This window comes from Amphiura filiformis, chromosome 6 (genome assembly GCF_039555335.1).
Source record: "Amphiura filiformis chromosome 6, Afil_fr2py, whole genome shotgun sequence".
NCBI lineage: Eukaryota > Metazoa > Echinodermata > Ophiuroidea > Amphilepidida > Amphiuridae > Amphiura > Amphiura filiformis.
The window spans coordinates 52078316-52103160 of NC_092633.1; positions in this window are offsets into that span (position 1 = coordinate 52078316).

The window sequence follows — 24845 nt, forward strand, 5'->3', positions numbered from 1 at the left end:
TTTTGGGAAAAAATCCATATCTTCAATACGAAAGGTCAAAATTTTCAATTGATCGTCGGCTTTTCAACCCACCTACATACACTTTAAGTATAAATCATCAGATTTATAAAGTTTACTTCAAGTACTGTTAAATATCAAAATATCAATTTTAATGATTTGCCAGAAAATGTGTATTAAATTGCGAATTTCAAAAATTCAAAATTATTTGATATCAGAATGACATTCTTCGTATTCAGAATGCAATTCGATATGTCTGATGTGCTCTAATGTCCCAAAATAAAAACTGTCCAAACGTTCATACCCCAGCCCTTAAGCCAACAGCAAAATATTTGGCTGGCTGTCAATGGAATATTGGTATTTCATTGCGGCTGCGGAATGAGGCTAGGGCCGGTATGGGCATTTGGTATTAGGCAGACATAGGAGAAAGAAAGGAAAAGAGAAGAAAGGAGGGGGATCATTGAGGGGGATAAGAAAGGAAAAGAGAAGAAAGGAGGGGGATCATTGAGGGGGATGAGTAATATAAGGGCCTACACAGTGTGCCCGCTGTTTGTCTGAATAGTGATAGGGCCTTTAAAGGCCTGTAGAAATAGGGGCTGATAGGCCTACAGGCACTCGACTTTCGAAGTGACGGGGATGTGCGGACATGGGACACCAGTTTGAAACTATACATGCTATAGGGGTCTTTTGGTGAGAGCTTCGACGCCATATAACCAAGGGGGTCATTCAGTAAGGAGGCCTCAAAGGGGGGTTCTTTCAGTGAGACTGGGACAAAACTTGGGTCAAAATATAAAGTTGACAAATTTTTGATAATTGTTTTTCAAAAGTCATCAAAATGGGATTTTTTTTTTAGAAACAACGGTGAAAGACCAGAAATGTGTCAAAATTCTTTACAAAGGGAGTTCTTATTGTGACAAAAAAAAAAAAATAGGGGTCATTGAGTTCAGTAATTCAGTAAAATACAAAATTAAAAAGTGGTCATTGAGTGAGAGGGAGTTGAAAAATGGGGGTTAATGTGGGTTGTCGGCGCACTGCACCGTCCTGCACGCACATCGCTTCACTCATTTTTAGTGAGTGCCCCTCCGGCCTTTGGCCCTTTGGACCACCATCAGCTGTCAAAAGCACGGCTAGACCATCATTCGAAAACCTCTGGGCTGGGGTGCTCCTTGTAATGCAGGGATTACATTACATAATACTTACAGCCACATTACTCAGTTCAATACTCAAACCAATTTCTTTCCCTTTTGATGTTTCAACTCATAGGCGTAGATCCCAGGGGATGGGGGATAAATGCCCCCCAATATTTTAAAAGGGGGGTGGTCCATACAAGCCCCCCATGATGACACCTGTAGGCCTATGTGAGTTTCTGACCAAATCAATCTCATATTTGGCCATTTTAGCCTAAAAAGTGTCAATTTTTTCGCGCTTCGCGCGAATTTATTCCACTGCATCATCACCAGTTTAGCTTCAATATGCCAAAAATGTCTGTGCGCTTCGCGCGCATTTATACAATAAACTTATGTCGCCAAAAGGTGCTATTTCAAGAATATTTTTCCAACCCCAATGTCAAAAACAAATCTACGCCACTGTGGAGTTTTATCACGCTCGCTATGAAATGATCAATGCAATTTTTGCCAAAGCTCACTACCATTCGCTAGATGCTGTGAACTACCAAATCGCAATAGTTTAAAAAAGTTGCTATTAACCTTTACCCAGTAGGCCTAAACAATTTTAGCATTTGTCTTTTAATGATTGAACATTATACTCACGATATGATAACACAGTTCTGCAAAGATGTAGGCCTAATTCTATATGTGTGCAAATGAGTCAAAACATAAAACATGCACTACTTATAAATTGAATAACTGTTGGTTTGATCTTGATTATTGCAAGTGAGTGACAATGGATAAAGAATATTTCAAATCTGTACAAATGGAATTTGGCTTCAGAAATCGTTGTCAAATCCGGGCTTCCTGACCCCTAGAATAGCTAAAACCCTTAGTTGTCAGGGGGCTTCGCCCCCTGGACCCCAACCAGGGGCTTTGCCCCTGGACCCTACCAGGGGCCCTTGCGCGGGCCCCTGGACCCCATGCGCTAGTCGCTACGCTCGCTTCGCTCCCTGCGCTCTATTTGAGTAATAGGGCCGGTCTTAATAAATTTGCCACAGCCGCCTAAAACCACCAGTCCGCCCCTGATTCCACCTCCAGTGACACCTAATTAATATCCCTGGACCTTTGGATTCATTGAAGTAGGTTAGCATTTTATTTTGAAAAATCAATATAACAGGGCTAGTTTTCATGCCCCTCCGGTGAACATCCTACCTAGGAAAATATGCACGAGGTGTCAGTGGAGATGGAACAGATCGTAATTCTTGTTTTCATTATAAAGGCAAGATTATTAATTTCTAAACATGAAGACACGTATTGTTGACGCTACATTAAAGAGGTTGCGATTGAAGATTTTGCACGTACGAAATAAACGTGCGGACGGCGTAGAAAATGTGTCCATTATTTCACAATAATTATATTGAACACAGTCAATGATAATGAATATACGAAAGAAAGTTTTAACTATATCAGTGACAACCCCAACTGACTGACTGTCAGTTCTATTACAAAATATCCATGTCTCAAGCCAGACCCACACCACTCTTCGCCATACATACAGCCACATTTCCCTAACATAATATGAAATTTAAAAAAAAGGACATTTATCTCGGCAGAGGTGCCGGCGGGGCTCGAACCCACGCTGCACTGAGCCGCTATCATGTAGGCAGCATCGACATATCACCAAGTAATGACAAGCAAAGACAGAAAACGTACCATTTTTGGAATTTTATTTGTTTAAAAACATTAATGTGTATTAATAGCGCTCAATTGTTGATAACTGCGTGTTCTATATACAGAAATCCGACAATAAATGAGCCTATACATGCACAATAGTTTTTTCATACATTATATCGATTTTGACTCGCACGTGGCTATTCGCCGTATATGTCGGTCAGTATGTGGCCTACCATTTTTCTTGTAACTTCTTGTATACACGTCGATATTTTTATCATTTACACAAGAAATCCACATTAGACCCCTAATTTTATTTCAGGAAATAAAAGATTAGATTACCATAAAAACGAAACAGTAATCTTTGGCGGGGTCTAATGTAATTTTTACATGGAATTTTCAACGTTTTTTCTATCGCCATTCTCGCTCAATTAAAAAATATTTTGGCGTATATAAAATTGAAATAAAATTCTCTGCCTCATAAACGACATCAAATGTGCCACAATTGGGTATCACGAATCGTTATATATGATGTGCAGTTAATATTCATATTTTCTTTTATACAGAGGATGCTTCAGTTTTGACAGGAAAAATATTTTATTGAAAACCCTCTCACTCGGTTATTCAAAAAGGTAACCACGCTTCCCTAGAATGTGCAATAAATTAGCATTAAAAATTTTCTTATTTTAACAGCATTCTAGAAACTCTTGGCGTTTGGCGAATAGAGGATTAAGTCAGACCTATAGGTTGAGCAATATGCCAGTCTTATTGCGCAAAATCCAATTGTGAGTGACATACATAGACCATGTAGACTAATCAAGCTCTGGCTCCATCAAAATACTCATCTCGTTTTATTGCCCTGTATGTATATCCCTAAATCATTGTAATTAAGGTTCTGAACGTGGCACGTATGTTTGACAAAGTCATTTATATTTCGACTGCTCAGTGCCAGAAGTGGGTAACTGCAATAGCTGCCATGTGTAACTGCTATGTGAAGATGAGTACAATATACTGTGTGTAAATTGCCAAATATTCACATGGCAGTTATTGCACTTACCCACTTCTGGCACTGAGCAATCGTTTGTGCTTCTTACCAGCTGTTACGATTATTGTTGTACTGTGCATGATCAGTAAACACGACAATATTCATACGTAAATCTCAACAAATGCAAAGTTGGTCAGATGTTATATTATGACCTAAACAGATTCACCATACATTCGTCCTTTATAGGCAGTTAATAGGTATTATAGCTTGCGATATAGTTGTGTCACACCCTTCGCAGCTCTATCAGCGATTTGCCTCTCGGTATGGATCATGGAGAGTCTGTGACAAAGACTATTAGGTTTACAACGAAATATTTTGCACATACAAAATATTATACATATCGTGCCTATCCAAGCTTTACTAACAAACAATGCCAGAGATAAAATTAAATAAGACATCTACAGTTCCAATGGATCATGGATAATCATTTTTATCTTGTGCTTCAAAGGTTACCTTTTATTTACACTCTTGTTGTAAGGTTACGCTAGGGGCTGTGCATTAATTATGAGTTGCGGGGGGAGTACAATTTCCAAGCATACAATGGCAAAGGAAATATTACATATTTAAAAACGTTTTTGCACTGTTTGCATAAGCCTTTATTTAAAACGTGACCCGTAAATGTGTGCCAAAAATCGCTTCCCCTTCGACCTGCTAAAAATTTCTCGTAAGACACATATAATGATAATATGGTTCAAAACAAATACTCCCGCCCCCTACGATTACAAAACATTTCTTTGCATAACTTGACATAATTTGGTTGTTTTAAAAAATATAAAAATCTGTAAAACATTTTTCTATCCTCACAAATTTCTCCCTTCTCAAAATCATTTTTCTTTGGTCAACAATAATCACATTTTAATCAAGTTTTTATTCAATCACTATAGGAAGAGAAATAAGATGTGTAGAGAAATGCTTAGTTCTTTCGATGGCAAGAAGAGATGGAATTTACTTGTAAATGGTAGATTGAAACAGTTGCAACGGCTTTCTTGAATAAAGGCGCACAAGTCAAAAAAGAAACGGTTATCGGATATAGCATGGAAATCGTACATTTAATGTGCCTTACGGTCATCTTGCGCGTATAGGCTACTTAATTCGTTGGAAACCATTTGTGCCTAAAATTATTTCATCAATCTGAATATTAAATATAATTATCCAAAATTCATTCCTCGAATACAACCATGTTAAAAAACAATACGGTTTTCCTCATAGGGTTGTATCCGGTCATTGTTTTACCACAGCTGCAGGAGCTGTAATAATCAGAAACGAGCTGCTGTGATTGAAAGGCACCTTTGTATGACTATTATTATGAGCCTATTTTATTAACACACCTTGCATTTAAAGTTGATTGTGTCGGATGAGAAAAAATGATTATGAAGTGGTGCTCATTTATATATTAACATGCCAGCAATCGTCGTGGTCAAAGTCCACAGGCATCTTACTACCGTAACTATGGGCAGAATAGTTATGGCCGATTTTCTTCAAACTGCATCTCTGATTGAATGTTTTATTAATTTGTGAAATATTTTGATTAATGCAAACAACATTGTTCCTTACTTGGACAAATTGGGCTATTCCAGTTAAAACCCACACACCCCCATATGAAAGATATGACCTTAATCTTCCACACAGGGAGTGTGAATTAGGGTTACCTGAATGGGTGGCTCCATTTGAAATCTACACCCCCTGTGTGGGAGATTAAGGACATGTGTACCATAAAGGGTGTAAGTATTTCAACTGGAGTCGCCCAATATTTTAATTACTGTACCTTCCATTTTATAGCTTGTATCGAAGAAAGGTCAAACTTATTCATATCATAGCAATGTTGCTCCGTAGTTAAAGATTAATAAGAATTTAGAAAGAGAAACATTGATTTGCTGAAGGTGACAAAATATTCCACACTTGTCTGCTTCCGCTAGACTGAGGGAATCAAAGCGATACCACCTTGCCAGCTATAATTATATCTAATTTGATTTGCATGGTTTCATTCGTTACAAATTTAATTTATAAAAAAATATCATTTAGGAAAATCATTTCACAATATTGGTTATGCCAAGGTCTGTAACTTATTAAATCAAGCGTTTCTTATTATGGTATTGCACTGATTTATTTAAACAATAGAAGCGAGGCATTAACCTCAGTATCAGGAGGTGACATACATATAACAGGAGCAGGGTATAGTGTAATTTATCCTACGCATAATGCCGTATCTGAATGACTGCAAAAGGAATAAAGTGACTGTGATGCCAAGCTATAGGGTTTACAACTTATTATATTTATTTAAAATTATTTTTTTTAATCACTGATTTAAATCAACTTGTTCAATTATGACCTTTTTGATCAACAAAATAATTGTCAACTTCATTAATCGAAAGCAACCCGGTTAAAAAACAATACGATTTTCTTCACAGGGCTCGGTATCCGGTCATTGTTTCGCCACACCTGCAGGAGCTGTAATAATCAGAAACGAGTCTGCTGTGATTGATAAGCACCTTTGATGACTATTATAATGAGCCTATTTTATTAACACACCTTGCATTTAAAGTTGATTGTGTCGGATGAGGAAAAATTATTATGAAGTGCTCATTTATATATTAACATGCCAGCACTCGTCGTGGTCAAAGTCCACAGGCATCTTACTACCGTACGGGCAGTGTAGTTATGGCCGGTTTTCTTCAAACTGCATCTCTGATTGAATGTTTTGTTAATTTGTGAAATATTTTGATTAATGCAAACAACATTGCTCCTTACCTGGACAAATTGGGCTGTTCCACTTGAAATCCATACACCCCCATATGAAAGATATGACCGCAATCTTCCACACAGGGAGTGTGAATTAGGGTTACCTGAATGGGTGGCTCCATTTGAAATCCCCTGTGTGGGAGATTAAGGACCTGTGTACCATAAAAGGTGTAAGTATTTCAACTGGAGTCACCCAATATTTTAATTACCTTCCATTTTTATACAAAATACCCCTGTCTTAATTCAGACCTATAGGTTGAGCAATATGTCAGTCTTATTGCGCAAAATCCAATTGTGAGTGACATACATAGACCATGTAGACTAATCAAGCTCTGGCTCCATCAAAATACTCATCTCGTTTTATTGCCCGGTATGTATATCCCTAAATCATTGTAATTAAGGTTCTGAACGTGAACGTGGCACGTATGTTTGACAAAGTCATTTATATTTCGACTGCTCAGTGTCAGAAGTGGGTAACTGCAATAGCTGCCATGTGTATAAACTGCTATGTGAAGATGAGTACAATATACTGTGTGTAAATTGCCAAATATTCACATGGCAGTTATTGCACTTACCCACTTCTGGCACTGAGCAATCGTTTGTGCTTCTTACCAACTGTTACGATTATTGTTGTACTGTGCATGATCAGTAAACAGGATAGTATTCCTACGTAAATCTCAACAAATCCCAACAAATGCAAAGTTGATCAGATGTTATATTACGACCTAAACAGATTCACCATACATTCGTTCTCAGTCTTTTATAGGCAGTTAATAGGTGTTTATAGCCTACGATATAGCTGTGTCACATCCTTCACAGCTCTATCATGTCTTTCAACGATTTGCCTCTCGGTATGGATCATGGAGAGTCTGCGACAAAGACTATTAGGTTTACAACGAAATATTTTGCACATACAAAATATTAATATACATATCGCGTCTATCCAAGCTTTAATACTAACAAACAATGACAGAGATAAAATTAAATAAGACATCTACAGTTCCAATGGATCATGGATAATCATTTTTTATCTTGTGCTTCAAATTATTTACACTCTTGTTGTAAGGTTACGCTAGGGGCTGTGCATTAATTATGAGTTGCGGGGGGAGTACAATTTCCAAATGGCGTGTCATACAATGGCAAAGGAAATATTACATATTTAAAAACGTTTTTGCACTGTTTGCATAAGCCTTTATTTAAAACGTGACCCGTAAATGTGTGCCAAAAATCGCTTCCCCTTCGACCTGCTAAAAATTGCTCGTCCCCCTTTTGGCTTGCCAAACAATGTCTTCCCCCTCTCTAAATTTTACCCTTCCAAAAGCTCATCATTACTGCACAGCCCCCTGCATGTTATAATAATATCTTTGATTGAATTATTTACATTTAAAGACACACATAATGATAATATGGTTCAAAACAAATACTCCCGCCCCCTAAAATTACAAAACATTTCTTTGTATAACTTGACATAATTTGGTTGTTTTAAAAAATATAAAAATCTGTAAAACATTTTTCTATCCTCACAAATTTCTCCCTTCTCAAAATCATTTTTCTTTGGTCAACAATAATCACATTTTAATCAAGTTTTTATTCAATCACTATAGGAAGAGAAATAAGATGTGTAGAGAAATGCTTAGTTCTTTCGTTGGCAAGAAGAGATGGAATTTACTTGTAAATGGTAGACTGAAACAGTTGCAAAGATCTAGAGCTCTCTTGAATAAAGGAACATAACTTGAAGTCAAAGGAGAAAATGGTCATCGGATATTGGTTGCATTAAGGGACGGGGTATGAACGTTTGGACAGTATTTATTGTGGGACATTAGAGCACATCAGACATGTCAAATTGCATTATGAATACGAAGAATGTCCTTCTGATATCAAATAATTTAGATTTTTTGAAATTCGCATTTTATGGCAAATGATTAAAACTTGATATTTTTGATATTTAACAGTACTCGAAGTAAATTTCATAAATCTGATGATATGTACTTAAAGTGTATGTAGGTGGGATGAAAAGTCGACGATCAATTGAAAATTTTGACTTTTTGTATTGAAGATATGAATTTTTTTCCCAAAACACCAAAAAAATAGGTCTTTTTGGTGGAAAAATCCATATCTTCAACATAAAAGATGTTAAACACACAATTTTCAATTGATCGTCGGCTTTTCCTCCCAGCTACATACACTTTAAGAATATATCATTTACTTCGAGGACTGTATATATCAAAAATGTGAAAATATCAAATTTTAATAATTTGTCATAAAATTTGTATTATATCGTGAATTTCAAAAATGAAAATTATTTGATATCAGAAAGACATTCTTCGTATTCAGAATGCAATTCGATATAGCTGATGTGCTCTCATGTCCCACAAAAATACTGTCGAAACGCTCAAAACGCTCATTCCAGATCCCTTAAGAGGTTGAAATTCATAGGAAATCCATAGCATGGAAATCGTACATTTAATGTGTCTTACGGTCATCTTGCGCGTATAGGCTACTTTATTCGTTGGAAACCATTTGTGCCTAAAATTATTTCATCAATCTGAATATTAAATATAATTATCCAAAATTCATTCCTCGAATGCAACCACGTTAAAAACCAATACGATTTTCCTCACAGTGTTGTATCCGGTCATTGTTTTACCACAGCTGCAGGAACTGTAATAATCAGAAACGAGCTGCTGTGATTGATAAGCACCTTTGTATGACTATTATTATGAGCCTATTTTATTAACACACCTTGCATTTAAAGTTGATTGTGTCAGATGAGAAAAAATGATGAAGTGGTGCTCATTTATATATTAACATGCCAGCACTCGTGGTCAAAGTCCACAGGCATCTTACTAGTACCGTAACTACGGGCAGTATAGTTATGGCCGATTTTCTTCAAATTGCATCTCTGATTGAATGTTTTGTTAATTTGTGAAATATTTTGATTAATGCAAACAACATTGTTCATTACCTGGACAAACTGGGCTATTCCAGTTGAAATCCATACACCCCCATGTGAAAGATATGACCGTAATCTTCCACACAGGGAGTGTAAATTAGGGTTTATGGGTGGCTCCATTTCAAATCTACACCCCCTGTGTGGGAGATTAAGGCCCTGTGTACCATAAAGGGTGTAAGTATTTCAACTGGAGTCGCCCAATATTTTAATTACCTGCCATTGTATAGCTTGTATGAAAGAAAGGTCAAACTTATTTATACCATAACAATGTTGCTCCGTAGTTAACAATTAATAAGAATTTTTATAAGAGAAACATTGCTTTGCTGAAGGTAGCAATATTTCACACTTGTCTGCTTCCGCTAGACTGAGGGAATCAATGCGATATATACCACCTTGCCAGCTATAATTATATCTAATTTGATTTGCATGGTTTCATTCGTTACAAATTTAATTTATAAAAAATATCATGTAGGAAAATCATTTCACAATAATGGTTATGCCAAGGTCTGTAACTTATTATATCAAGCGTTTCTTATGATGTTATTGTACTGATTTATTTATACAATAGAAGCGAGGCATTATAACCTCAGTATCAGGAGGTGACATACAGATAACAGGAGCAGGGATGAGGGACGAGGGTAATTTATCCTAAGAATAATGCCGTATGTGAATAACTGCAAAAGGAATAAAGTGAATGTGATGCCAAGCTATAGGGTTTACAACTTGTTTTTTAATCACTGATTTAAATCAACTTGTTCAATCATGACCTTTTTGATCAACAAAATTATTGTCAACTTCATTCCTCGAAAGCAACCGGGTTAAAGAACAATACAATTTTCCTCACAGGGCTATATCCGGCCATTGTTTCACCACAGCTGCAGGGGCTGTAATAATCAGAAACGAGCTGCTGTGATTGATAAGCACCTTTGTATGACTATTATTATGAGCCTATTTTATTAACACACCTTGCATTTAAAGTTGATTGTGTCGGATGAGAAAAAATGATTATGAAGTGCTCATTTATATATTAACATGCCAGCAATCGTCGTGGTCAAAGTCCACAGGCATCTTACAGAGCATCTTTACTACCATACGGGCAGTTACTACTATATGGCCGATTTTCTTCAAACTGCATCTCTGATTGAATGTTTTATTAATTTGTGAAATATTTTGATTAATGCAAACAACATTGTTCATTACCTGGACAAATTGGGCTATTCCAGTTGAAATCCATACACCCCCAAATGAAAGACATGACCCCGGGGACATGACCGCAATCTTCCACACAGGGAGTGTGAATTAGGGTTACCTGAATGGGTGGCTCCATTTCAAATCTACACCCCCTGTGTGGGAGATTAAGGCCCTGTGTACCATAAAGGGTGTAAGTATTTCAACTGGAGTCGCCCAATATTTTAATTACCTGCCATTGTATAGCTTGTATGGAAGAAAGGTCAAACTTATTTATACCATAGCAATGTTGCTCTGTAGTTAAAAATTAATAAGAATTTTATAAGAGAAACATTGCTTTGCTGAAGGTAACAATATTTCACACTTGTCTGCTTCCGCTAGACTGAGGGAATCAATGCCATATATACCACCTTGCCAGCTATAATTATATCTAATTTGATTGCATGGTTTCATTCGTTACAAATTTAATTTATAAATAAAATATCATGTAGGAAAATCATTTCACAATATTGGTTATGCCAAGGTCTGTAACTTATTAAATCAATCGTTTCTTATCATGGTATTGCACTGATTAAATAATAGAAGCGAGGCATTAACCTCAGTATAAGGAGGTGACGTACGGATAACAGGAGCAGGGATGAGGGTAATGTATCCTAAGAATAATGCCGTATCTGAATGACTGTAAAAGGAATAAAGTGACTGTGATGCCAAGCTATAGGGTTTACAACTTATTAAATTTATTAAATTTTTTTTTTAATCACTGATTTAAATCAACTTGTTCAATTATGACCTTTCTGATGAACAAAATAATTGTCAACTTCATTCCTCGAAAGCAACCAGGTTAAAAAACAATACAATTTTCCTCACAGGGCTCGGTATCCGGTCATTGCTTCGCCAAAGCTGCAGGAGCTGTAATAATCAGAAACGAGCTGCTGTGATTGATAAGCACCTTTGTATGACTATTATTATGAGCCTATTTTATTAACACACCTTGCATTTAAAGTTGATTGTGTCGGATGAGGAAAAATGATTATGAAGTGCTCATTTATATATTAACATGCCAGCACTCGTCGTGGTCAAAATCCACAGGCATCTTACTACCGTAACTACGGGCAGTGTAGTTATGGCCGGTTTTCTTCAAACTGCATCTCTGATTGAATGTTTTATTAATTTGTGAAATATTTTGATTAATGCAAACAATTGTTCATTACTTGGACAAATTGGGCTATTCCAGTTGAAATCCATACACCCCCATATGAAAGACATGACCTTAATCTTCCACACAGGGAGTGTGAATTAGGGTTACCTGAATGGGTGGCTCCATTTGAAATCTACACCCCCTGTGTGGGAGATTAAGGACCTGTGTACCATAAAGGGTGTAAGTATTTCAACTGGAGTCACCCAATATTTTAATTACCCGCCATTGTATAGCTTGTTTGGAAGAAAGGTCAAACTTATTTATACCATAGCAATGTTGCTCCGTAGTTAAAAATTAATAAGAATTTTATAAGAGAAACATTGCTTTGCTGAAGGTAACAATATTTCACACTTGTCTGCTTCCGCTAGACTGAGGGAATCAATGCCATATATACCACCTTGCCAGCTATAATTATATCTAATTTGATTTGCATGGTTTCATTCGTTACAAATTTAATTTATAAATAAAATATCATGTAGGAAAATCATTTCACAATATTGGTTATGCCAAGGTCTGTAACTTATTAAATCAATCGTTTCTTATCATGGTATTGCACTGATTAAATAATAGAAGCGAGGCATTAACCTCAGTATAAGGAGGTGACGTACGGATAACAGGAGCAGGGATGAGGGTAATGTATCCTAAGAATAATGCCGTATCTGAATGACTGTAAAAGGAATAAAGTGACTGTGATGCCAAGCTATAGGGTTTACAACTTATTAAATTTATTTAATTTTTTTTTAATCACTGATTTAAACCAACTTGTTCAATTATGACCTTTCTGATGAACAAAATAATTGTCAACTTCATTCCTCGAAAGCAACCAGGTTAAAAAACAATACAATTTTCCTCACAGGGCTCGGTATCCGGTCATTGCTTCGCCAAAGCTGCAGGAGCTGTAATAATCAGAAACGAGCTGCTGTGATTGATAAGCACCTTTGTATGACTATTATTATGAGCCTATTTTATTAACACACCTTGCATTTAAAGTTGATTGTGTCGGATGAGGAAAAATGATTATGAAGTGCTCATTTATATATTAACATGCCAGCACTCGTCGTGGTCAAAATCCACAGGCATCTTACTACCGTAACTACGGGCAGTATAGTTATGGCCGATTTTCATTCAACTGCATCTCTGATTGAATGTTTTATTAATTTGTGAAATATTTTGATTAATGCAAACAATTGTTCATTACTTGGACAAATTGGGCTATTCCAGTTGAAATCCATACACCCCCATATGAAAGACATGACCTTAATCTTCCACACAGGGAGTGTGAATTAGGGTTACCTGAATGGGTGGCTCCATTTGAAATCTACACCCCCTGTGTGGGAGATTAAGGACCTGTGTACCATAAAGGGTGTAAGTATTTCAACTGGAGTCGCCCAATATTTTAATTACCTGCCATTGTATAGCTTGTATGGAAGAAAGGTCAAACTTATTTATACCATAGCAATGTTGCTCCGTAGTTAAAAATTAATAAGAATTTTATAAGAGAAACATTGCTTTGCTGAAGGTAGCAATATTTCACACTTGTCTGCTTCCGCTAGACTGAGGCAATCAATGCCATATATACCACCTTGCCAGCTATAATTATATCTAATTTGATTTGCATGGTTTCATTCGTTACAAATTTAATTTGTAAAAAATATCATGTAGGAAAATCATTTCACAATAATGGTTATGCCAAGGTCTGTAACTTATTAAATCAAGCGTTTCTTATGATGTTATTGCACTGATTTATTTATACAATAGAAGCGAGGCATTAACCTCAGTATCAGAAGGTGACATACAGATAACAGGAGCAGGGATGAGGGTAATTTATCCTAAGAATAATGCCGTATCTGAATGACTGCAAAAGGAATTAAGTGAATGTGACGCCAAGCTATAGGAGCTTATAGGGTTTACAAGTTTTAAGTTTCCCCTAATACTTTTAAAAATAAATCGAAACATATTTTACGAAATGTAGAAAGCTATGTGTAGCCTTTTTTGTTTTACACATGTAGACCAATTTATAGCGTCACACATCATCGCGTTCAGTAACAATGGTTAATTGTGTAAAAAAAAGCTCACATAACGTTTGATGAATAGACACTATAATTTGGTCCATATGTGTAAGATATTAAATAAGGGGAACTTATAAGTTGTGAACCTTAAATAGGGTAACACTTTTAAGACTGGTCGGAGGCACAACAACAACAATGGCCTCATCCCAATGGCATAGTTTAATAACATCAACCAAACAATCATAGTGCAAAATTTGACCTCAAGTTGCAGAGTATGAGTTTTTGTGCCCAAATTGTCAAAGGTCATTCAGTGAATGTACAAAACTATTGAGGTTAATGAATTGTGCCCTAATAGATGAGCATGTTGTGAATCCTAGTGAGGAGATCATGATCCACCGGTGCTTGTACTCAATATATTGATACAAATGAAGTTGAGGGTTGCAGAAAATTTTCAATAGAACCACAGTGCCCTTTCATTATGAAATCTGCATATTCTGTACAAAATCATTGCATGACGTCGCAGCAAACAACAATATGAAAAATACAATGTTGTAGCTGACTGATGATCAGGAATGTGACGAAGGTATTATAAAATACTATGGGTCTTTTTATCTTTTCAGGTTCGGTTCCAGTTTTCGGTTTCAGATCTCATTGTTATTTTGAAGTGTTAGCATGGTACGTGTGAACAATCATTTTATTCTAGCCTTTTGTTGCTCACTGAAAAGTTGAACGAAGAGAATTTTTGTTTTCGGTTTGGTGAGTTATGTTAATTTCTGACATGAAAACTTGAGAGGGTTGGTGCTAATCTAGACAACGGTGTCTAAATTTTACGGTCTTAAATTCGCAATAAGTTGTACGGCTTCAATTGACTTGCGTTTGCTGTATAGACGAATCCAATTTCACGCATTCCTACTCCTCAATGGCAGCCATAGCCGCGACGGGGACCCAGTTATCTCACCTAAAATGTGAAATGATGCGGCCTTGAAGGGTATTTTAAACTGCATTCTATCACCCGTGTTACACGTAGACAAAAGAATGGTGACAGTTTACAACACAAACGAATCTAACATCGAATTTTAAGCGGGTTCTCACAACACCTGTTTGGTGCATGCGGAGAACCAAATATGGCCGACCAAATCCTGACCATGACTTGGCTCGTTGGATTCGTCTATAGGCACGTCCGCCTAGGCGAGAGTGGCTCGTGAAAATTTAGCATAGAAAAATATACTACTCATGTTGCCGAGAAGTACGCAAAAGTCGTTCCGATTGGCGACTAAGCGAGAGAATGAAATTACCAAATATCGCCCAATTTGGGCGTGCAAGTGGCTATTTGGTAATCGCGTTATATTGATATGATCCTGCGTCATATACTGGGGTACCCAAATGTTGTTTTTGTTACATTTTGATGTGCAGCTTGAGGCTAATTTATTCTATATTACTCATGTATTTATCCTGTTTTAAAATAATTTTTTATTATTTTCTTATGACGTTTGGCATGAAATGTGCCAAGGGTGGTTGTGGATTATGGGGAGGTGGATTAGAGGGAGGGATTCATATCGTAAATTTGATCTAAAACCCCCATTAAAAATTTGAATCTGGTAAATAAATGTCTAAATGAGCGTCCAGACATCTAAACCAAGTAAATAAATACAGAAGGTCATTTAAAAGACTAATATTTGCTCAGAATTATTGTAAATGTGGAAAAAAGAGATGGGGTTAAATCCCACCTACTTTGTGATTGTTTTTGCCCGCACTCTCTCATTTTTTAACCGATTTCCATAATAAAAAATAGGTGTCAAAATGCTTAGGAGGATGCACCACTTCAATTGAGACGTGTAGGTAAAATGTTTGAAACATTTATTTTTTTTTGCTATGTAACACAAAGGTGTTACACAGGACCATATGCAACAGAAAAGAATTGCATTCGATCGAAGGTAATTTATTCTATGGTCACTAAAATGACCCAGGCCAAAATCACCTGCTTCCGAGTTCACGCAACACCAAACACGCAAACACACTGTTTATTACATATAACAATTTATGATTATTTATTAATTAGTGCAGTGTGGCTATCAATCAAATCCTTATACAATATTACAACAATTACTTAAAATTACAATAAAGATTTCTTTATGCTATGGTTACTTAGCTTAGCCTGGAGATCTTGATTGGCTGACTTTCTGATGCGATTCCTTTGACAATCTCAGTTCTTGATCAAAGATCCGGAAATGTCCAAGATCATGTCTACTACAGTCTCTGTCCTAGCTGCTGTGCTAGTATTTTCCAAATGGTCGTCTAAGTTGACCGTAAGCTCCTCTCTCGGAGATCTCTGCTCCACTTGACAGGCAGATAACATACTATGTTATTACAGCAAAATGTCACAGTTCGTTGATGGAAATACTTTAGTGTGCCGCTTCTTTGAGTCGAAAAAAACGAGCAGTATTGGCTCTACTATCGCCTTTGGCGTATTTTATTCTCTCCAACACCCCCCCCCACACACACACACAAGAACCGCGAACCGAAGTTTGAAGACTTCACACAATAGTGGTAACTTTGTAGCAATACTGGCTCTGACTGGCTAACATAAGTTTCACAGAGTTCCCTCTTATAACTCTAGTCTCCTGTCTCCATCATTTCCAATCCAGGATTAATATACCATTTCTTAACTTTCTAGAATAATCTTACAACTATTTATGGCATAATTATTACAACATTTAATCATCCCAGATATGGACAAATTGTTTAGGGCAGGATACGGGATATATCTAGGCAGCAATAATGTAAAAAAACACCAAAAAAACCCACAAGAAACTATTTGTGTAGTTGAGAATGACGGAGGTGCTGTAAGGAACTAAGGATTAGAGATGTGACGGACGTATTATTATATCTTAGTGTTATTAAGAATTATAATATCTTGAGAATAAATAATATAATGAGAATCAAGAATGTGACGGATGTGACGAAGGTATTATAATAGCCCTTATAATATGTGACGTGTCATGTCAAAAGGAGACACTTTTGGGCAGGTTATGAATTTTGAGTTTTTTACATATCTTAAATATAGAGATATTTTGCTCCACAACGCCGTTTACCCCAATGAAATCGGACATTCCTAAGCGAAGATATTGAGTTCGAAAGTTATGGTATTATAAAATTGGAAATTGAGATATCGGCCTTTAAAATATTATTGACAATGTTGAGAGTAGGAATTAACTTGAAAAATGTCTCAAAAACTACAAGATGCCAGTTATATTCCGGTCTGAAACTATCAGACAATATTTTTAGCATTAATAACATCGCAAATTTGCAACAAACCCAAATTGTGAAAAAATCACCCACCGGTAGATTTTTGGCTATTTCTCCATTTATGATCCTGCCCAAAAGTGTCTCCTTTTGACATGACACGTCACATATCTTAGTGTTGTAGCTGAGGATCAAGAATATGGTGGAGGTACTATAATATCTTAGTGTTGTAGCTGAGAATCAAGAATGTGACGGAGGTATTATAGTGTCTTAGTGTTGTAGCTGAGGACAAAATATGTGACGGAGTGATAATTAGGGGCTGAAGAAAATTTAGAGGATTGCAGACAGAAAGCTAGCTAGCTAATCAAAGGTGAGCTATTTTAGCTGTTTTGAGAACAAAGAATAATTGTTCTCTATAGCCGAGAATCGGGGATTTGACGTAGGTATTATAATGTACGGGTAACATAGAGTTGTAGACGAGGATCAGGGATATGATGGAGGGATTGTTCTCTTATTAGTGTTATATAGGTGGGTATTTGGGATGTGACGGAGGTATTAATCTCTTAATGCTGTAGCTGAGGATCATGGATATGACAGAGGTATTATAATATCTTAGCGTTGTAGATGAGGATCAGGAATGTGACGGAGATACCAGGGGTTATTATCTTAGTGTTGCATAATGACTGAGGATCATTGATATCCAGCATTATAATCAGGGATGTTACGGAATTATTATAATGTCTTGGTGGAGTTGCAGGAAGGTATTATTATGGGAGTACTGAAGTAAGGTTTGAACAATAGTAAAATAAAGCAATCATAATAAGTGAAAAAAATACTGAATCCTACTATGAAAACTGAATAATATATTTTACAGAATGTAGCAAGGTCATCTTTTACACTTTAATAGACAATCTATTAATGACCTGAACCTTGATCAAAATAGCATGGACAAATCCCATTGCTTTTATACACATAAAAGGATTTATTTTACATCTCCACGATTACCTCCCTTAAGTGTGTCTCAGGACAGCCCACTTTTATCGGTTTTCTGTCGCATCTGCGCATCACGCACAAATCTTGGAGGAATTGCACTGAGCGAGAGAGATATTATTGTCAATGCTGTGTAACGACAAGCTGACAATGTACAAATGCAGCGGCGGCTCTTCCTCACACTGCGCTGCTGAATCGACTTGTTTTCTATCTTGATTGCCTACCTTCGTGATAATATATATGTAGATTTTACTACAATGGGTCTCCTAGCTAGCATGTTGATATACGAGTGACATTCATCACGACTTTATTGGAAATTCAATTTGCTGTACTGTGTGAATTATAACGATTTTGTTTTGCCATTTTCTGCAAAGGTATATGGCTAGTGCCGTGTGTGAATAATGAAGTATTCTAAATTATTCAATTTTGTCGAAATAACAGTATCACATTTATTTGTGTAAGAGTCAAAGGTAAAGGTTGCAAGCTGTTGCAATAATGCACATTGCCAGTTGTTTATAAACGACTGTATTGACTCTTTTATTTTCATTTTATCGCCCATAAAGACTGTGTGATAATGGCGTTAACATCACAGATAGGTGGAAAACAAAAGGGAAAACCTTCTGGATCGCATACAAATAACAGTTCCAGGACTGCATCATCCACAGCAACTTACACCCCAGTGGCGCCTTGTTATCATCCCTCTTCAGCTGGATTGCCTACTAAAGAGGATTCCATTTCCGACTATTCAAGCGTAAGCGATAGGAAACTTGCAATAAAGATAGACAACATTGAAAAGGAATCCACAAGCCATTTTAAATCTCGTCAACGAGAAGAGAGAGCATTGAAACAACTATGTCGTGACTTACGACAACATGCGGGACTAGAAAATTCTGCCAAAGATAAGTCATGTGATAGACTCAATCTTCCACCGATTTTTAGTGATAATCAGGTGCTGTATCAGCGTAGATCGTTAAGTGCTTCAAACTCACCTGATACGCAAAGGAGATATAAAGCATCTTATCCTTTTGATCGTGAGAAACGCAGACCAGCCTGGTTAAGCGATACAAGAAGCAGCAGTGCCGATGATGCTGCTGCTGATGAAGATGGTAAAGTTGCAATAGCTACAGGGGTGAATACTTTGTTTCCTGATCATACGCCTTTGTCAGGACGAAGATCGATGCCACATGATTCGAAAAGAAATCGTAATTTACAGAGGAATCACAGTGTTGGAAACCCACTTACTCGCACTCCATCCATAACTGTTGAGGAGTGTTCTGAGGATTCCGTACCTAACACTCGTCAACAAAACGATCAATACCTGTTTGGGAACTTGGGTTGGTTCCCAGACGTCGTGCGCGGACTCCGGAAGAACTGCTGAAAGCAGATCGTGCCAACTCTTCTCCCAGCAGCAAACATATCACTAAACATCACAAGTCAGATAGTAATCTGCTCAAATCATCAAATAAAAGTGCCTTCGATCCACGCTTTGAACGTCTGGAATCTATATTAATACCTTGCAGAAAGCCATTGGCTAAACCAACTATTACAAAAGAGCACTCAAACGATAATTATCTAAGTGCAAATGACAGCAGCATTATTGACTACTCTGAGGACATTAGAATGGTACGAAGCGCTCCTTCATCACCACGTGGAAGACGAAAATATGTGCTGTCCCAAACTTCAGCTGATAATCTGAATATTAGTTTAAAGCCGTCACCTCCGCCACTTGGACAAAGAAGTGCACCTGGAAGTCCTCTCGGACGACCAAAAATTGTGATAGGTAGCAACCGATTGGAGGATTCTATTAGCGAACAACGACGTAAATGTGATCAATGTCAAACTGACAACGAATCTTTTGATTTTTCAAGATTGACTCCAGATCCAATTCTCGTAATGTCACCACCACCGCTAAATGAATTTGGGTTTGGATGAAAAGGACTCCAGTTAACATGACTGGTTAACTGTGGCGACTTGTGCGAAAGGATGATAAGGATCTCATTAAAAATGAATGTAAAGTCACAATCAGTAATTTGCTTCACAATGCTATACCCTACAATTTATCACAAGTTCTGATTTTGGTATTATTTATCTTGAAACAAATTATAATGTGATAACCCAGCAAACACAAAAATGTTCTTAAAACGTTTATTCAAAATGTTTTAATAACATTTAAATGTCGGGTTATATGTGACGTGTCATGTCAAAAGGAGACACTTTGGGCAGGATCGTAAATGGAGAAATAGCCACAAATCTGCCCGGGGTGATTTTTTTTTTTTTCACAATTTGGGTTTGTTGCGAATTTATGATATTATTAATGTTAAAAATATGTGATGCGATCAAGCAAAATCAGTCGGAACTCGGAAATATTGAATTTCCAGTGTCTTATAGGATAGTAAAAAGCATTTACAAAGCTGGATTATTCAGAAAACACCATTAAAATTGAACAACCTTTCCAAAGAGATGAGCAATTAAGGAGTTTCCAAATAAACAGGAAACAGAAGGAAATATTTGCTTTGTTTGGCTATATCTCAAAATCAATATTTCCGAGTTACGACTGATTTTGATATGTCTGATAGCTTCAGACCGGAATATAACTGGCATCTTGTATTTTTGAGACATTTTTCAACTTCCTACTCTCAACATTGTCAATAATCAGATAATATTGTCAATAAGGCCGATATCTCAATTTCCAATTTTGTAATACCATAATTTAATTATGCAAAAATTGATCACCTGCCCAAAGGTGTCTCCTTTTGATATGACACGTCGCATATAAAGATCATGAATACGTTTTTAAAGCGTCATTGTACAATATTTGGGCAAACATTTTTGCAAAATATTTTGTCATCGGTTAATAACATTCTGTTGTTTTGCATCACATTTTTTTTTATAAACGTTTTTATTTCCTTTATATATTCCGACATTTAAACCTTTTCTGTAAAACGTTTTGTGTTTGCTGGGAATTAAATGTGCAAATTTGGCACAGGATGTATGGGCTTCAAAATGGGCTATTCAAGAAAATGGATGCACACCCCCTATAGAGGAGTTCGGATTTCCAGACTTTTTATCCAGTCGTAATTGTTAGAAATCCAGACTTTAAAGTGACCAAAGGCAAAAAATCCAGCAAAAAATAGTTCAAACTCGGAAATCCTCAATTTAAGAGCTTATTTGTTGATAATTTTCCATTCATTTAATTGCATTTTCAAGCTTTTTTCAGTTTTTCAGTAACATTGGCAAGGGGAATTCTAGACGTTTTCAGAAAGCAATTTAAGAAATCATGACATTTCCTTTATTGAAAAATTAGGGGGTGTGCATTTACTACTTGAAATTCATACTCCCACTGTGGAAGATATTTCCAAAATCTTTCACAGGGGTAGTGTGGATTTTAAATGGAATAGCCCATTATATGAGCAGACGACAGTATGAGTTACTTGCAGAATGAATGAAAACAAAAATATTGAGGCATTATATGATCAAATTGGCATAATTCATACTTGTGAATTATGCTCAAGGTTTAAATGGAACAGCCCAATATACGAGCAGACGACAGTATGAGTTATTTGCAGAATCAATGAAAACAAAAACATTGAGGCATTATGATCAAATTGGCATAATTCATACTTGTGAATTGTGCTCAAGGTTGCCAAAAAAGGTAGGTGCCACGGTGCCTTGATGATATTTTTAACAAATGAAGTTATTACCCAGATTATTATACAGCCTGTCTCAAAAAAAAATTGTGCACGTGGAAAGCGTCATCTTTGGCAATTAGAATTCACTGTTGTGACACGATGCTTACATCAACGTCAAGGGAGTAGTCCTATCTTTCAAATACCGTTTGTTGCATTCATTTTAGTTTCGGCAATCCAGAGATCAATAAACACAAATGTATGAAAACCCCTTTGTGCCACTTTTTTGAAAATTGAATAGAATGTTATATCCAAATATCTGTACAGCACAGTTAATAAAAGAAAATTCATTCGTAGGATTAGAAATGATTATGTAACAATTATTCAGTTTGTAATAGTATTGAATACGATGGGATGCAATGCTACAGGTGGGGTCGGGCTCTGAGTGACCCATGTACAAGAACAATAATGTTAAAGACCAAACTGTAAAATGGACTATACTGTTGATTTCAATTAATGTCGGATTCAGCTGATGTACACTCGGAAATATTATAATTTATACTTATGATTTGATGCAAAATCATCAATGGATTTTAAATCTTTAGTGTAACAGAGAACAGTATTTACCATGATTAAATCAAAATCATTGACATGTACATGTATTTAATTTTACAGCAGAATGTGAGATATTTATTATCTTTTAATCTGTTTTAAGTGGAAAAAGAGAATCATTATACCTGTATAATGATAAAACAGTAAAAACAATTTTGTATTGTTGTGTAATCGATATATTATTTTGATTTCACGAAGGAACTCTTGATAAACTTGATGCTATCATTGATTTACATGATTGTACAATGTACAACCCTCTTCCCTAGTAAAAGTGGCACAATTGTGAATTAACCCTTTCGTTGTTAACGAAACATATCTCGAGATTAAAACAAGCAAATTGAACAGAACAAACGGTATTTGAGAGCTAAGACTGCGCCTTGACGTTGATGTAAGCATAATGTCACAACAGTATTTTCTAATTGCCAAAGAGGGCGCTTTTTACTTGCACAATATGTTTTGAGACAGGCTGTATAATAGGTCATTATTTAATGGTAGATGTATCAGATAACAAATTTATAATCTATTTTGATACGTCATCAAGACCCAGACTCGGCAATGTGATGTATACATAAAATAAGTAATTGTGATCTGGTTATATTTTTGTACATACTTGGTCTAGTTGGAGAGCACCGACATTGCAAGCACACTTCCCTGCACTATCATGTTAATTGCATAAGGATTCAAAAGCGTCCTTATATAACACGCACCTAAATTAGACATGTGCAAATACAATTAGGCATGCATAGGCAACAAATCTGAACGAGTACTTTCTTCTGGTGTATAGTCTGGTCGGGTTAACTAAACAGACATTAACTTTGCCATATGAATCAAGATGAGATTCCTTGTGTTTAATATTGCCCAACCACAAATCCCTAAAGCAGCGCCATGGAGGTACTAACCAATATTAACAATGCCCCTTTGATATGTAGAGTAATAGTAAGGGAATGTGCAATAATTTTTGGGATCCCAATTTCCAAACTTTAAATGGTCTATATACATGTTGCGAGCGCAGCGAGCAGGAAAATGTGCATATTTACGCGTTTCCGTATCGTTTTCCTAAGCCATTTTATCGCGTTTTTGAATGTGTGCCAAAAATCGCTTGCCCCCCCAGCTCGCCAAAATGTCTTGCCCCCCCCATTTTACCCTCCCCAGGGCTCAAATTATTGCACAGCCCCTAATATGTGGAGAACATTTTTATTTACCACATCTACCAGAGATTACTCTTACTGTAAAACTGACCATGAGGAGCAATTTATCAATTCGTGAGCCCGTTCGTGAGCAACTTGTGGTTTCTGTTCACTTACATTGGTTGCACTATACATTAAATTTTTTTTTGAAAGCCGCATTTTCTGTTTATTATATTCTAGTATATTAACTTATATTATTGTTGCGCTATATTTACAAAGTTGTCATTTTGAATAGAAGGGATATAACGCCGCTGGGACAGTTTCCCAGCATACTCCAGCTTGCATTAAAACAGAATCGGTAAAACATGAACTCAACTGCTCAAATGTACAGCAATGGAAGAGTGGGGGGGGGTAGTTATTTGCTTGTCCAGCCAGGACAGGTTTGTCTTAAGATATCATATGAACAAAGATTAGTCATGTTAGTATTACTCATGCATTGAACTTCACCCGAGTCATTTGTCGTTGGAAAATGTTTATTTTTTATCAACAATGTGTAATTTCGTTCTGATATTTTATCTGCGAAATAAGGCGGCTTAATTCGGAGCCATAATTCATTCATTGATCCTTAATCAGATACCACCTGCACATTCAAGACATTACGTCATTTAATGGTGCATTATGGGACGACTTTTAATAATAAATTATGTGTTTGATTTATCGTTCAGGTGCTTTTTCCACAATTTCTATTTGGTAACACGAGTCATGTTATCATGTCTGTTGTTTGATTACTTCTCTGCCGACGGGTATGTCTTTGCAATACAAATATGAGATGTTCTGTAAAATATTATGGGCCGGTAAAATAAAATTGTATACTGTAATGTTATATTAAACAACCAGTGTTTCCTCTAGATCTGTATACATTTTGTTCATATACATGTGTAAGCACGGAGTTCCATGATATAAGTAATAAAGAAGACAAAAAGCAGGAACATAGTGATGTTTCATCTTTGTCGACACGTTGATGTCCTCGGGCTCTCTCTCTCTATACATATATATTTATATCTCATACATTTGTTCTTTTGTTTTCCTGTAACAGAATACACAGATCACGTTGTAACATTGCTATCAAAATATAAATCAAATGTGACAGATTATTTTATTTACCTTATTTTCTTCTCACTAATTTACGGAGTTCTACTGAATCACAGAGAGATAACAGTTCCATGTGTTACTAGTAAAATATATTCAGATCTACATGTATAAGGTAAATTATACTAGTGGCAAATGGTGGTCATAGACCACAAACCTAGCTGGGGCATGTTGGTGTTTTGGACGTAT